The sequence below is a fragment of the Limanda limanda genome, chromosome 9, assembly GCF_963576545.1.
Source record: "Limanda limanda chromosome 9, fLimLim1.1, whole genome shotgun sequence".
NCBI classification, from domain to species: Eukaryota; Metazoa; Chordata; class Actinopteri; order Pleuronectiformes; family Pleuronectidae; genus Limanda; species Limanda limanda.
In genome coordinates, this window is record NC_083644.1 from 26221174 (window position 1) to 26237687 (window position 16514).

Here is a 16514-nt window from a genome sequence, read left to right on the forward strand (position 1 = left end):
TGGGAGGAGGGGTCAGGGGTCAGTGTGGCCCTCCAGCCAATTGAGTTGTCAGGATTTGGCCCCCAGGGGCGGGCTTACAAGGGGGACCCAGGAAGTGACCTGCTGCCACATGGAGATAAGGGCCCATGCTGGATTTTTAAATGTAAGGGGTTACCCGAGCCTGGCCTAAGGTTTTACGACTCTTTGTTCTATGTCAGATCACTGGGCCTTGCCCAACACTGGCAAATAAAAGAATTCTGATTCTGATTCTGATTCTGATAAAACTACTACGCACATATTTAAGCGTGGTCACAGGAATAAAAGCTTAAATGATGCTATATTATCTCTTTAGCATGAGTTTTTTTACAAAGGCTAATCATATTTGTTAATGTTAATAACATACATCTAAGTAGATAATAATTATATATATATATATTTGTTTCACTTGATGTGTCATTATGTGTGGTTTCAGTGAATACTAAGTTGGTGTTCCATAATTTTCCACTTTCAAACTATACTAAACTTATCTCACTTGTGTTAGAAACGTGAATTTGGCATGAAATAGTAACTATATGAATATGAAATAACTTCAAATATAAGTGTAACCAATAGGCCCATATTATCACAAAAAGAGTCAACGCAACGGATGGATTATGTGAACTGGGATATCTAAAAAAGCCTGAAGTTATTGACATTTTATTGTTTGTATACATAAGTATGAAGATGTTAACCTGACAGCTATGTATATATTTTACATATTTTTTTTTGTGTAGTTTTCCTCTAGGTGATCCTGATAGGCTAGACCTGTGGGTGATCAACATGGAGACAGAACTGGATTTTTGGATATTTGCAATGAATTTTAAACCACATTGGCATACAGATTTTTTCATCTACAGAACTAAAGGCTCTTATATACTACCACGTGTCCGTTTCTCGGAGAGGTCTCAGCGAGTGGCAAAGAGTCTTTTTGATTTTTACTTCTACGACACAGTCCGTGTCTCCGACACAGTCCGTCAGTCCGTTGCGCCAAACCCATAGGTGGCGGAACGGAAGACGAGCTCAGAGAAGCCTACCCCATTTGGGAAGAAGAAGTCCACGTGTCTCTGTTTACACGTTAGCTTGCGTCCCACACACTGAACCATGGCAACTAACAGAACTAAATAAAGTGACACCCAGCGTGTCAAGATGCTGATGTAATCGTTTCTTAGCGCAGCGGTTCCCCGGTCTTGTTTCCGAACTGTGTTGCTGATTCCACAGCTTGAATCTGCTTGAGGCTACATGTAGCTAGAAGCTACCCGGACCTAGCTCCCCCCCAGCTTCCACACACAGTCAGCAGGGACTCCCGACACTAACTACTACTATCCAGTGTTTGCTTCTAACCTGACGGTATTATAGAAACAGTGTCATGATAGAAGTGGAATTAAAGTCGTGACGGCGGGTTCTTGCACTGTTACCACCGCAGTTAGCATGGTGGCTAGCCTAGCCTGCTAGCGCCGTTTTGAAAGCTCGTTATAACCGTATGTGACCGTGCACACATGCCCTCAGTGCTCGAATGAGCCACCGTCAGCCGGACAACTCCGCTGGCTTAACACACACGTCACATTAATCGTAGAATCATAGTTGTGTTTGGGTTAGCTGTCAAGCAGGACGTTTGAGGCCGGAAATGACGTCGAACAGAAATTACGTTGTACGGAAATGACGTCATACGGAAATGATGTCGTTCGCGGACCAATCACAGCCAAGAGCGGTCCGTCGGGTCTCCAACATGAAGACGGATAGTTAGAAAAATCAGACGTGTACTAAAGGTTTCCGAAGCATTCGGAGAGGGCGTTTCACGACGGATAGGGCGGTCTTATCTGTCCGTAAAAGAAAAAACGGAGAGGCCTAAATTGGCCTTTAAACACACAAGCCTTTTGTATCAATAACACTCAATTTTTTAGGGAAGGGCATGCCTGAAGAACACCGCTGTGCCTACCACTTTCTCAACTTCCAAGGGCAAAGAGGGAGAGGTAAGTATAATGGAGGAAAGTGACATTCCTGTTGGAAAATTATGTAAGGAGTTTGCAGATGTAAACAAAGGCAGCAGTGGCAAAATTCTTACTGACGATCAGGGCAATGTTGTTATGATGGTAGACACACCTGAACAGGCTGTTGTTCCTCAAGATGCAATGGACGACAACAGTTCGCTGACAGTTAATGTATGTGTCTGTTGTTGTGGGTACCAGCATTCAGGCAGAAAATCCTACGGGAAAATGTACAGACTCAGCTTTAGAGTCTGTAGGTTTGAAGAAGTGAGGGTGCAATCACACAGAACACAAGACCCGATATAAGACAAAGACAGTATTTATTTAAACAAAGCAACACAGGGAACAACAAGGACTATCAGTGGCACCAAAGAAAAACACAAAGAAATCCCTCCCCCCCTTTACAGGTGCTTAGCACCCAAAAGTACAGCGGGTGGTGCTCACTCTAACCTGGGGTATTAACAAGAAGTAAATCTTTGGTGTTAGATATGTAGACCCCGGAGTATCTTACCTGTCCTCGTTGTCCCTGTGCGCACAACAAACAAAGTTAACAAAGACAAAACAAAAGTAGGCTGCTAACAACTTAAATAATACTGGTAAAACTAACTCAATACACCAGCAAACACCAAAGCCAAAACCAAACCAAACAATCAGAGCTCTGCCACAGCTCAACACAAAAACCTCCTCTCGCCAACAAAACATACAAAGGACTATTTTAAGGGGAAGGGTTGATATCTGAAACAGGTGTGTTGATTGAAGATTGGAACCAGGTGAGATTAGCGGCCATGATGCTTCTTATTCTGTGGCCACTTCACTGGCGCGTCCTGCCCGAGAGCTCCCCCTTCCAGTCCCTGCAGGCATCACCAGTCTACCAGGATGTGGAGAAAAAACAAAAACACAAGACAGAACACAATACATGTATACATACAGGACATACAGATCACTGTCCGTAACACTCCCCCCCATAAAGAGTCAGCCCACGGCTGACGATACCGTAAACCAGGGGTGCCCAATACGTCGAAGGCAGTGTGGGTCGATCGCACAACTGGACAAGAGGCAGTCACGTGGACGCTCCGGCGCGCGCACCCACTTTTTTTTTTTTTTGCCGTCGCTGCCGCCGCCGCCACACCCCCCGCCCTGGCCGATGTTGCGAACGTCAACCGCGGCGGACTACTCGTCACACCGGGTTCAAACCTTCAAACCGGACGCCGAAGCGACGCCGAAGCGCCGCGCCGCGCTAATCCCTAGAGCGCCGCGCTTGGCTGTTCACACCGGACGCTGAAGCGCCGCGCTAATAATATCACATACTTTTGCTGTTATCAGCCTGCAGTAAAAACGGAATTTAATCATTTTTTTCAAGCATATGCTTACTTGTTGCTCCAACATTAACTGCAACACAGCCCAACATGTGTCTTCTTTGTCTCATATGTGCTTAGGATCATACAGCTCACTGTACTTCTCCACTTAAATTATTAATTTAATATCATCCTTCTTCAAGAACTTCTCCGCTGTTTGCTATGTCGGGTGTGGAGGGTAAATTACGTATTCTCCACTCAAACCTATGTGGAGAATACGTAGCTCCCCCCCCCCTTCTCTCTCTCTCTTTTTATCTATATGACTGCTTGTGGCTGGGCGGCAGAGGGGGACATTTAATAATGTGATTGGTAAAATTGGTAAAATTAAATCTCCAGGACAACAGAAGGGGAATACAAACTATGGGATGCCTATTTAATCATGTATATCATATAAAATATGTTATCAATATCGTTTAAAATCATTTTTCAGTGTGTTTCCTGGCCCGAAAAAAGAGGGGGTGCGTGTGGGGGGGGGGGTAGATCTTGTTGAGCTGGTCATTTCACGAGTAGCTCACAAGCCTATAAACTGTGGGCACCCCTGCCGTAAACCATCCCGTAAACCCCAAATCAATATCAATTGCCCCCTGAGAGGTTTTGAGGACTACTGACCAACAATATTTACACGCGAGACAGAGCGTCTGCAAACACATTTTCAGTGCCCTTTTTTGTGGTGGATCACCAGGTTGTAATTCTCGATAAACAAAGACCAACGCATTAGTCGTTGGTTGTGCATGCGATGCAGAAACACCAGCGGATTGTGGTCTGTGTAAATCACCACAGGCTCCGCACTAGACCCAACGTTCACTTCAAAAAATTGAAGCGCAAGCAGCAAAGCCAACGTCTCCTGTTCTATGGTAGAGTAGTGCATTTGGCTACTATTAAACTTCTTCGAAAAGAATCCTACAGGGTGGACCAAACCCTCAGAATCCATCTGAGTTAGAACTGCACCTGCACCAATACCGCTCGCATCGACTTTCATGGAAAAAGGTTTACTAAAATCAGGAGCACTAAGTACTGGTGCATTACACAAGAGTGCTTTACAACACTCAAAGGCAGTTTGACACGTATCTGACCAGACAAACTTTACCAATGGACTGATCAAGTCAGTCATTGGGGCTGCAACAGAAGAGAAGTTCCTACAGAACCCTCGGTAGTAACCAGTCATTCCGAGGAATCAGCGTAACTCGCGCCGAGTGGTGGGCACTGGGAAAGACGTGATTGTTGCGATTTTGGCCTCCAAGGGACGCACTTGGCCTCCGCCCACCTGTTTACCCAAGTAGGACACTTAGATTTGCCTTCCCAAACTCACACTTTGCCAGGTTCAGTGTCAGGGATGCATCAGCCAGTCGCTGAAACCCAGTTCTTAGTGAGTCCACATGAGCAGTCCACTCGGATGAGTGTATTACCACATCATCCAAATACGCAGTACAGTTAGGCACACCACTAAACACAATATTCACCAACCTTTGGAAAGTGGCCGGAGCATTTCTCATTCCGAAAGCCATCACGGAATATTGTAAAAAATTGTCGATCTGAGATGTTCACTCTTAACACGAAATGTCCACGTGCACTTCTAGTTGAAGTAATGAAGGTTCAGGTCAGTCCTACCATTCACTGGACTGGATGGATGCTCGTGACAAAAAGACAGGTGCTCTCCTCCGATGGAAACAGGACTCCGTTCAGGGTGGTTACATCGCTGGGAAGGGTGTGGTTACTCGCTGGGGAAAGCTCGCCATCTAATCCTCTGCATGCGTGGAGCTAGGACGGACATGGGCAAAGTAAGGCCCACGGGCTGTATACGGCCTAGCTCCTTAGCCCTGAGCTAACCCGATAACGCTGAGCTCTGCCTCATTCTCCCTCTGCAGAAACCAATGGGTGACGTCACAGACCCTCTGTCCATTATACAGTCTATGAGTTATACTCAGTGTTGTGCCAGTTCACACTTGAACTAGGCCAAAGTTCAGTTCATGCAGATTAAAATTAACTAGTTCAAGTTAATTTGTTCTATTTTTTATTGTGATGATTTAGGTGACAAACTTACGATCATGTGTTAAGTTATCGATGGTGTCGGATTCATGCATGCGTCTCACTTAGGTAATTTAACACTAAGTCCTGACAACTGCAAAACAACTGCAGCTTCTGCTCTGATAATTGAGCAACAAAGTCACTTACTGGCTGCTTCTAGTGAACAAGCTCTGATCTCACTACGTGTGTTGCTCTGAGCAATGCAAAGCCATATGAAATTGACATTTGACCTTTAATCACCAAAATGTAATTGCTTCATCTTTTAGTGAAATGGAATGTTCGTACCAAATTTGAAGACATTCCCTCAAGCTGATCCTATCATATTCAAGAACAACATAAACACAATTTAGCTGTATTCCTAGTCCATGATCAGCTGCCACCTCGATCATCATCCATGATCATGATCTACAGTCCGCTATCAAGATGTACGATCTACTATCATGATCATGAACCACTGATGCACATTCAAGATACCATCACCATCTCTGATTTGCGATCCACCATCACGGTACACGATGTGGCCATAGCAGTGATCCTTGATCTGCAAATGATAAAGTACAAGGACTCCAGAGAAGAAGTCCAGTCAGTAACATGTATTGATGAGACATTCATGTCAATGTCAATGTCAATTTTTTTTATATAGCATATTTAAAAACAACTTGTTTGACCAAAGTGCTTTACAGGTGGAGTGGTACGACCAAAGGACAGTAAAAACGTAATACATTAAAGTTCAAGTAATACAATAAACATACATTAAAGTTCAAGTAATATAAGACGGTGCCAGTCTGTTAAGAGATTTAAAAGTTAAAAGTAAGATTTTAAAAACGATCCTGTGACAGACATGAAGCCAGTGTAGGATGCGCAACTTGGGTGTAATATGGTCTCTCTTTTTTGTCCTGGTCAGCAGGCGAGCAGCAGCATTTTGGGCTAGCTGCAGGCGTTTAATGGATGCTAAGCCTACCTACAGGGAATTATAGTTATCCAGACGGGTGGTTATGAACACATTTATAATTCTCTCTAGGTCCTTTTTTTGGTAGGTAGGCCTTTACCTTTGCAATTTGTCGCAGTTGAAAAAAGCTACCTCTGACTACTGAGGAGATTTGCTTATCAAAATTAAACGCCCTGTCAAAAAGAACACCAAGACTCTCTACAGTTATAAATAAATGTTAAAATAAATAAATGTTGAAATATAAGTGGGAATAAATGCGGAAATGATTAATAAATGATTAATTTACTTCTGTATTCATTCCCACATTTATTCATTTATTTCCACATTTATTTATTTATACATTTATTTATTTATACATTTAAGTGTCGATACGTAAATGAGGTAAGAGGTCCCAACCCACGCACACACAGGCCCCGGGGCTCCGCCCCCCATACCACCACAGAGTCGCTCAGAGACAGAAGCAGTGACTGAGACTTGAGCTAGTCACCGCGAAGCAGCCGCTCAGTGACTTTGTAGAACAGTGGAAACAGTGAAAACACAGAGTTTCTCTGGTCACATCTGCTCAGTGATCAGCTGCTTCATGGGCAGAGCAGAAGCTGCAGGTGATTTGGCATCACTTGACTTGCACTCGAGATTGCTTCTGCATCTTTGTGGCATTCTTAACATCACATATCATTTTACAGACGCTTTTATCCAAAGCAGCTTACAATTAGTGCATTCAACATTTATGAGGGGCCATTTTTTTTTAGGTGTTAAGTATCTTGCCCAAGGCGACTTCGGCATGCATGTGGAAGAGTGAGGATTGAACAGCCAACCTTCTCGTTGGAGGACGACCATTCTACCCCTAGGCCACACCGCCCCAAAATAGGTCTTTGCACAGTATTTGCAATTGTACACAGCCTTTCCTTCTACATTGGATGGGGTGAAATGTCTCCACACATGAGATGACATGAGTGCACAAGTCATTGTTCTGTAGAATAAGATGAGAAAAGTTTGTAAAAACACTAATGCAATGCCAGAGATATAAATAGTTAGCCAAACAAATGGAAACGTCTGAAAAATATTTTATAATTGATGGATAAATGAATGGAAATAGGCTAGATGAACAATCCTCAATCAGCATGCTTATATATTTTCCCCAGTAATATCATCGAAACTTACCTGACTTGTCCTGCACACTACAGCAGGCCTCAATAGTGCTGTAGTGTGCAGGATGCTGGGAATTATCTGTGCATGTGATGAAAGAATGCACAGTGGAGGGTTGAAATTCAACGTGCAGCGTGTGCTGCATTCCATACATCTTTAAAATTGAGTTTTGAATAATGTTTTTATTGCTCAGCGTTTAATTTGCTAATTTTTTTTTTTTTCAAAATTCCCAAACTTCCCGAGCTTAACTTCCCATGGAAAGTTTCCAAAAAGTTTCCGGAAATTTACCGGAAACTTTCCGCCCCTTTGCAACCCTACTCCCTATAGCAACTCAATCATCTGGATAGACCTGGTCATGGGCTTCAGTTGGCTCTCAGCCAATGAAATGTCAGGGTTCAAATCTCAGGGAGCGGCTAGAAACACAGTGGGGGTCCTCTGAAGGACACCCGAGATGCTTCCCCCACCAAGGAGAGGCTCCAGGTCGGCTGAAGAATGTGTGGATTCACAGTAGAAACCGGTAAAACTGGTTTCAGGTTGGCCTACAGGCCTCAGTTTTATTGCTCTTTGTCTGGAGGTCAGATCTCAGGACTCAACCCTCCAACAACATATATATACAGTAATACAAGGGAAAAGGTCATAAACAATCATTTTTGACGATTCATAAAATACTATGGTTAAGTAAACTAACAGTTACATCACTGCAGGAGAAGTCAGTTGTACATAAGATAAGATTGTGTGGACTCAACAGCCCTGCTGTAGTGTGCAGGATGCTGGGAATTATCTGTGCATGTGATGGAAGAATGCACAGTGCAGGGTTGGAATTCAACGCGCAGCGTGTGCTGCATTCCATACATCTTTAAAATAGAGTTTTGAATAACGTTTTTATTGCTCAGGGTTTAATTTGTGGAATTTTTTTTTTAATTCCCCAAATTCCCCAGCTTAACTTCCCATGGAAAGTTTCTGGAAATTTACCGAAAATGTTCCGCCCCTTTACAACCAATAGTGAGACACTCAACCTATTCATTTCATTAATGGATAATATTAACAGTTAAGATCTTGGATCTTTTGTGTGCCCTCAGAGCAACAGAGAAACTTGCACAGGATTTCCAGAATGGTGTGGGGAAACAGCTGCATGAGGAATTAGTAGCCCAGGATAAAATAAATAAGCACACTAGCTACATCTCAGGTGAAGCCTTTCTTGACAATTATAAATCTGAAGTTGAGCATGTCAAATTCATACAATTATTAATACAACTGGTTGGCTTTCTTTCATTTCAGGACCATGGTTTGATATGTACCTGTCTGCTCGTGACTCTGTGGTGCTGAACTTCAACCCCTTCATGCACTTCAACCTGGACCCTAACACAGAGTACAATAACCAGCTTGTACGGGCAACTAATATGGTGTGTACAGCTGTTCGCTTCATGAAAACACTTCGAGCTGGAGTACTAGAGCCTGAGGTTTTTCACCAAAACCCAGCAAAGAGTGAGACAGACGGATTCATAAGGTTCATCAGCTGGGTCCCGTCCTCTCTGTCTTGGTATGGAGCATACATGATGAATGCTTACCCCCTGGACATGTTTCAGTACTATTGCCTCTTTAACTCAACTCGGAACCCGAAATGTGGGCGGGATGAGCTCTTCACTAATGAGAGAGGGCGACATCTCTTAGTTATGAGAAAAGGCAACATGTATGTGTTTGACATCGTAGACAAAGATGGGAATTTATTGAAGCCTGCAGAGATCCAGTCCCACTTATAGTTAATTTTGTCTGATCCGACACCAGCGCCTGCCTTCCCTCTTGGGTTCCCGAGGACCGAACAGAGTGAGACAGGCTGAGGCCCTATTGAAATTGTAAGGATTATTATTAGGGCACGAGCACTGACAGGCACTGACAGACAGTGAGGCCCTATTGAAATTGTAAGGATTATTATTATTATTTTTCGGGCAAATTAATTGGCTTTTTGAGGGCTCGTGACTCTGTGGTGCTGAACTTCAACCCCTTCATGTCCTCCAATCTGGACCCTATCACAAAGTACAATAACAGTTATGAGAAAAGGCAACATGTATGTGTTTGACATCGTAGACAGCGATGGGAATTTAGTGAAGCCTGCAGAGATCCGGTCCCACTTTGCGTTCATTTTTTCTGATCTGAAGGCTCCATTATACTTCTACGTATCCGTTTCTCGGAGAGGGCTAGAGAGTCTTTTTGATTTTTACTTGTCCGACCACTGTACGTTGAAAAAAATTCACCGCCAAACCCATAGGTGGCGCAACGGAAGACGAGCTCAGAGAAGCCTACCCCAATTTTGGGAAGAAGAAGTCCACGTTGTTTCTGTTTATCTCTGTTAGCCTGCCTCCCACACACTGAACCATGGCAACTAACAGAACTAAATAAAGTGACACCCAGCGGGTCAAAATGCTGATGTTATCGTTTCTTAGCGCAGCGGTTCCCCGGTCTTGTTTCCGAACTGTGTTGCTGATTCCACAGCTTGAAGCTCCGTGTAGCTTGAAGCTAGCTTCCCTCCCAGCTTCCACACAGTCAGCAGGGACTCCCGACACTAACTACTACCCAGTGTTTGCTTCTAACCTGACGGTATTATAGTGTCATGATAGAAGTGGAATTAAAGTCGTGACGGCGGGTTTTTGCTCTGTTACCACCGCAGTTAGCATGGTGGCTAGCCCGCTAGCCTAGCCTGCTAGCGCCGTTTTGAAAGCTCGTTATAACCGTATGTGACCGTGCACACATGCCGTCAGTGCTCTAACAAGTCACCGTCAGCCGGACAACTCCGCTGGCTTAACACACACGTCACATTAATCGTAGAATCATAGTTGTGTTTGGGTTTGATGTGACACAGGGAAGGAAACAGGAAGTTTGAGGTCCGGAAATGACGTCGTAGGGAAATGACGTCGTAGGGAAATGATGTCGTTCGTGGACCAATCACAGCCAAGGTCTGTCCGTGGGCTCTCCGACATAAACACGGACAGTTAGAAAAATCAGAGGTGTACGGAAAGCTCTCCGAGGCGCTCGGAGAGGGCGTTCCACGACGGATAGGGCGGTCTTATCTGTCCATAATAGAAAAGACGTACAAGCATAAATTGGCCTTGACACCAGCGCCCGCCTTCCCTCTTGTGTTGCTGACCAGTGAGAACAGGGATGTGTGGGCTGGGCTAAGGAGCAAAGGAGAGCTTTGATTCAGCTGTGTCAAAACTCACTATAAAACTCACTATGCCATGGAGTTCAAGAAGGGTGGGAAGAAACAGCTAAAGAAGAGCAAGTTGAGTCCAGACGCTATAGCCTAGCTGGCTTTTCAGATGGGCTTCCTAAAGCAGTATGGTCAGACAGTGGCCACATGAGTCGTGCAGCACTGCAGCATTCAAGCATGGCTGCTTAAACGTATGCCCAGGAGATAGGATTTACAACCTATACTGCATCTAGCCACCAGGTGTTGTACAAGAAACGTTGTCCGTACTCAGGGAGCTTTGACCTTCCATGCCTCCAAAAACAAATGCACTTTCTTTTGCTTCATTTTGAAGTCCATTTCATGATGTTGACTGTTTCTTGGACAAAATTTGTTAGAGCCCAGGTGACCTAAACACAACCTAAAATAAGAAAATGTAATGGCAAGTAAGGAACTCTAACAAAAAAAGGAATTGCCTGCTCTTAACAAGGGTCGTTGTTGTTGTAATGTATACATCAGCTCAGCTAGCTGGATTAGTTGTTCTATAAAAACTAGGGCTGTCAAATTTAACGCGTTAATCTATGAGATTATTGTGACCTAGATTAATGCGATAAAATATTTTAACGCAGTTAACTCAGCTTTCTTTACATCCGGTGTGCGGAAGAAAATTCAGCTCCTCCAGCAAGCTGCCAGCATCGCCCTCACCGGTGACCACTGGACGTCACTCAGCAATGACAATTACCTCGGTGTCACAGCTGTCTGAATGAAAGCACAGCAAACTGCACAAGGACAGCAGGAAGAGTTGCTAGTTCAAGATGTTGCCACCCGGTGGAATTCTGCCTTGGAGATGATCAAACGGATCCAGCGAAACAAGGTCCGCTCGCTGCCACCCTCTCTCAGCGCTGGCTGAACTGTATTTCTTTTATTTTGCCGTGTTTGTCTTATTTTGAAGGCCCACAGCCGGAACTTCTGGGGATTAGTGTAGCAGCGCAACTTTTTTATCTCAGAAGCAGTTCTGAGTAAGTTGTGTCGCTGTCTGTTAGTGTTTTAGTTAGTTTCTAATGGTTATTTTAGTGTATGAAACTTGTTTAGTAATATGCAACTTTTCTTTTGTAGATAACTGTGACTGTGTCCCGTTATATGTTACAGAAAATAAAGTTAAACTGTTTCACTAAGCCTGAGTCAAGTGAAGTGAATGAAGAAAGCAGCAGTGCAAACAGAGACCGTCACACAGGCAACTCCACTCTTTCCGTCCTCTCATGTGCATTTTTTTAACTTCCTCGAACTGTGTGTGTGTGTTTGTGCGCATGTTGGTGTGTGTAGTCCTACTCTGCGCTGCTGAAGCGCAGCGCCAATAATATCACATACTTTTGCTGTTATCAGCCTGCAGTAAAAACCGCATTTAATCATTTTTTTCAAGCATATACTTACTTGTTGCTCCAACATTAACTGCAACAGCGTCCCAACGTTTGTATTTTTGTCTCATATGTGCTGAGGATCATACAGCTGACTATACTTCTCCACTTCAATTATTAATTTAATGTCATCCATCTTAAAGAACTTCTCCGCAGTTTGCTCTGTTCAATGTCGGGTGTGGAGGGTAAATTACGTATTCCTGGCTGCCACTTTATAGGTAGGTGTTATAGGCCTGAGTCTCTGTGAAAACACAGCATTGTGTAAAATACAGGCTGTCTGAAGTGATTACTCGTTAATTTATAAGATTTAGTCTTTAGAAGAAAAACAAACTTTTAATCGCGATTAATCTAGATTAATGAATTTCAAAATGTGAGATTAATTAGTTAGTTTTTTTTAATCTATTGAAAGCCCTAATAAAAACCCTTTCTTTTAAACGTGTCTAATTAGTGTGCAAGCTCATTGAGATACTGTGAAATGTTTACAGCATATCAAGTATCAACTCTGGCTCATATGTGTGCCCTGCCTCAAAATAATTTCTGATAATCACAAACATTGAATTAAAGGTGGTGCTCATGTTTCCATGTGAAAGCAGCATTGCATCCTTGTTAAAAAGACGGAGAGTGGGTTACGTCTGTCGTGGAATTTTCCCAATAATCAAGCACAAGTCATCACAATTGTTCTTTCTGGAAGTTTAATTCTACATCTGCAGATGGGCATCACAGTACAAACCATGGCAAAGATTTCATACAATGAGCAGTGATACACAAGACACACAGCACTCTTATACGTGTTCAAGCTCCTCCTGGAGAGGAACACATGTTATCAATTAACCACTTTGATCTTTAGAAATAGGTGATCAGTATCCTGTCTTCTACTCGGTCTTAAGCCCCTTGAGTGAACCATCTGTTTTCAAGGATCTCTTATAAGTGTTTTACAACCCACTCACATCCCCTTTCCTGTGAGGTCATGGTTAGGTGACCCTGTAAGTAAGGAAGTCATATAACAGCAGTTGCTTGAGCAAGACCCTGATACCTAAGGAAATCCTTTTGCTCATCTTCCTATACATCAAAGTAGTTTCTTCCATCAATCAATGCCCAAATGGTAAAATTCCCGCCACACGTCTAATCATTGAAGATCCCCCTCGGTAGCAGGTACAGCCCTATTCAGTTTATTGGCGGGTGACATCCTGCTGTCTTTTCTTAAATAACTCAGTGTCTTTATGCCTCCACACCGGCGACAGCTAGTGGCCAGAGGCATTATATTAACATGTTGTCTGTCCGTTCCATTCTTGTGAATGTGATATCTCAAGACTGCCTGGAAGGCATCTCTTCTAATTTGGTAATCATTCATTTGGACTCAAGGATGAACTGATTAGATGTTGATGGCCAAAGGTTCAAGGTCACTGTGACCACACAAAGCACACTTTTATATTGTGAACTTGATATCTCTGGAACGCTTTGGCATTAACATTAACTTGGACGCATTGATTGACTGATTTGATTTTGGTAGCCAAAGGTCAAGTTTATGGTGGCCTAACAAACCATGTTTATATTTTCTTGAAAATGATATCTTCAGATCAGGTTGAGAGAATGTCTTCAAATTTGACACAAACATTCACTTGAAACATGTTTTTAGGCAATTAAATGTGATATCTCGAGAATTTCTTCACCCTTTGCTCAGTTGTCGCTTAGTCTTAAGAAATGACTGATCAGACATCACTCTACCGCAGTGCAGTATTTCTCGTTTGATTTGTAGCTGTAGTCTGTGATTCTCTCTTGTGGGTTTTGATGTAATTAGGGCCCGAGCACCGAACAGAGTGAGACAGGGTGAGGCCCTATTGAAATTGTAAGGATTATTATTAGGGCCCTAGCACTGACAGGCACTGGTAGACAGTGAGGCCCTATTGAAATTGTAAGGATTATTATTATAATTTTTTAGGCAAATTAATTGGCTTTTTGAGGGCTTTAACATGCTCAAATTCTTACCAAAATTTGCAGAAAATTTGAAAGTGGTGAAAATGTACGTATTCTGGAGGAATTTTCAATGGGCGTGGCAAAATGGCTCAACGGTGCCCCCCAGGCGGCGATGTTGAGCCATTTTGCCATTCTACCCCTCTGGCCGCCCCTCACTCCTTCAAAGGACTTTTTTAGCATTACCATTTAGTACTGACAACTTCTACCATTACTGACAATAACTCCTGAATTCATGTGTCATGCTGCTCCCTTCTTCTTTATCAGAGTATCTTGTCATCAATGTATTAAATCCTGTTGTTGTGTTGATGTGTTCAGTTCCATGCAGCATCTTGTGTACTTGTGTCCTGGGAGAGGATCCTAACATGGGACTGCATCTAAAGCAAAACAAGACACACACTATCAGTACAAAATCACAGAGGCAGCTGCCTGTGGCGCCATCTAAGATCTATGGATTGACAATAGTGGACAATAACTAGGGATGAGCGAGTACAGCATTATCTGTATCTGTTTACCATATGAATTATCCGTATCCGTACTCGGAGTGGGCGGGGCCTAACCCGGAAGTGGGTGTGATTTAACCCGGAAGTGGGCTGGTTCAACATAACTTTCTTTTTAAACTTTGAAATTTTTTTACAATTTTTTAAATTAGTTTCCACACCAGGTGTGTGTGTGTGTGTGTATGAGTGAGTAAGAGAGAGACAAAGAGAGAGAGAGAGAGAGAGAGAGAGGGGGGCGGGGAGACTGTGCCCGATGCTGTTTGCTATTTCCCGGGGACAAGATTGACAGGAGACGCGGTGTAAAGGTCACCTAAGGGCACCTTATGTATTGATAAAAAGTGCATATGTCATTAGTCAGACGCCTCAAAACTATAAGAATGAGGGAATGGATCTGTGTATGTATTTGTTTATTATTTGTGTGATTATGTATATATGGGGTTCTGTAACGGGAAATGTGTTAAATATGGGGAAGTGACGTCCCGACGGGGTGTGTGTGGTTTTTTTTTTAATGCTGCGGGCTGGCGGTGCGGCCAGAGGTTCAAGGGCCAGGAGATCAATTACAACTTGCAAGGATTTTTCTCTGGAACGGGATTATTGCCTGGGAGTTACGTAATGGATTATTTCAAGGACTGAACATTTTCTGGGCACTGGAAGGGGGTGAGAAAGCGTGGACTTGGTTTGGATTTGTTTGCGACACTCACCTCGCCACACCTGCAGTCATTTCGTTTGGACGTTTGTTTGGGGATTATGTTATGGACCTGGGGTGGGAAAATGTTGATGTTTGAATGTGTGTAAATACCGTGTTTATGTTTACGGGTCCGCCATTGTTTGCGGGCACGAGCGCGGGGATATGTGGGGTTTGATTGGTGTTTTGTTTAAATACAGTTTATAATACGCAACCTGTTTGAGTCGAATTCGTTTATATTTATATTCATTTAATTAGGGGTTAGACCGATAACAAGGTCATCGGTCCAACCAGGGATTTTTCGTTTATGATAACTTGGTCGGGCAGCGCGCAAGGTACACAGTGGGTCGGGTCCGCCCGTGTCCTTAAAATTAAAGCCTAGAACATTTCCCCTGGGGTTTAAGCAGGGCGATTTGTTACAGCGGGTCTCTCCTGTTTCGGATGAGGATAATTAAAACAAACACGGTATAATCACATTCATGTGAACTAGAGCGATGCAGCGGAAGAAAAAAAAAAAATCTCCGACAGGCAGAGACGCAACGCGAGTCGCTTCTACCAGCACCACGTCTGAACGAACCCACGTTTAACAGAACTCTACTGGTTAATAAGTAAGTACAAACTGAAATAAAAACAAACTTCAAGCTGAAGAAACCCTAAACGTTAACGGAAAAGACCCGTGAACCTGAGTGACTGAGAGCTGATCTGTGAGTGTGCGAGCAGAGCCGTGTGTGAAGGCGAGGAGCGCTGTGACGCTGTGTGAGGATTTTCATTCAGTCCGAGCACAGATATTGACGAGTATTAATCGGATAATACTCGTACTCGGCAAAAGTGCTTTATCCGTACCAGATACTCGTTTCAGCCGAGTATCCGGCTCATCTCTAACAATTACTTCAACTCCACTATGGGTTGGTTCACAATGATCGTTTGACGATCAGTAGAACCTGTTCATTTAGACATTTTTCTCCCTACAAACAAAGGGTAAGTGTTAGTGTAAATTAAAGGAGACATATTATGCCCATTTTACCACAAGTTGAGATGGTTCCTTGGGGTCTTAATGACATGTCTGTAACATTTTTTGGTCAAAATACCACAAGGATCATTTAAAACCTTTTTACCATGTCTAAAACAGCCCTCTTTAGATTGACCTGTTTTGAGTCCCCCCGCTCCCCCCGCCCCCCCCCCCTTGTCAATCACACACACACACACACATCCACTTTCACGTCTTAAATCTCTCCTTAGCATATGTAAGGTTGTTAAAATAATTTTAAGTCACTGTCCTACACA

At 43.3% G+C, this 16514-nt stretch overlaps 1 pseudogene; it reads left to right on the forward strand.

The window, feature by feature from the left end:
• The first annotated feature begins 5783 nt into the window (after positions 1-5783).
• On the forward strand, positions 5784-10672 carry LOC133011223 (carnitine O-palmitoyltransferase 2, mitochondrial-like; annotated as a pseudogene).
• Positions 10673-16514: the final 5842 nt, after the last annotated feature.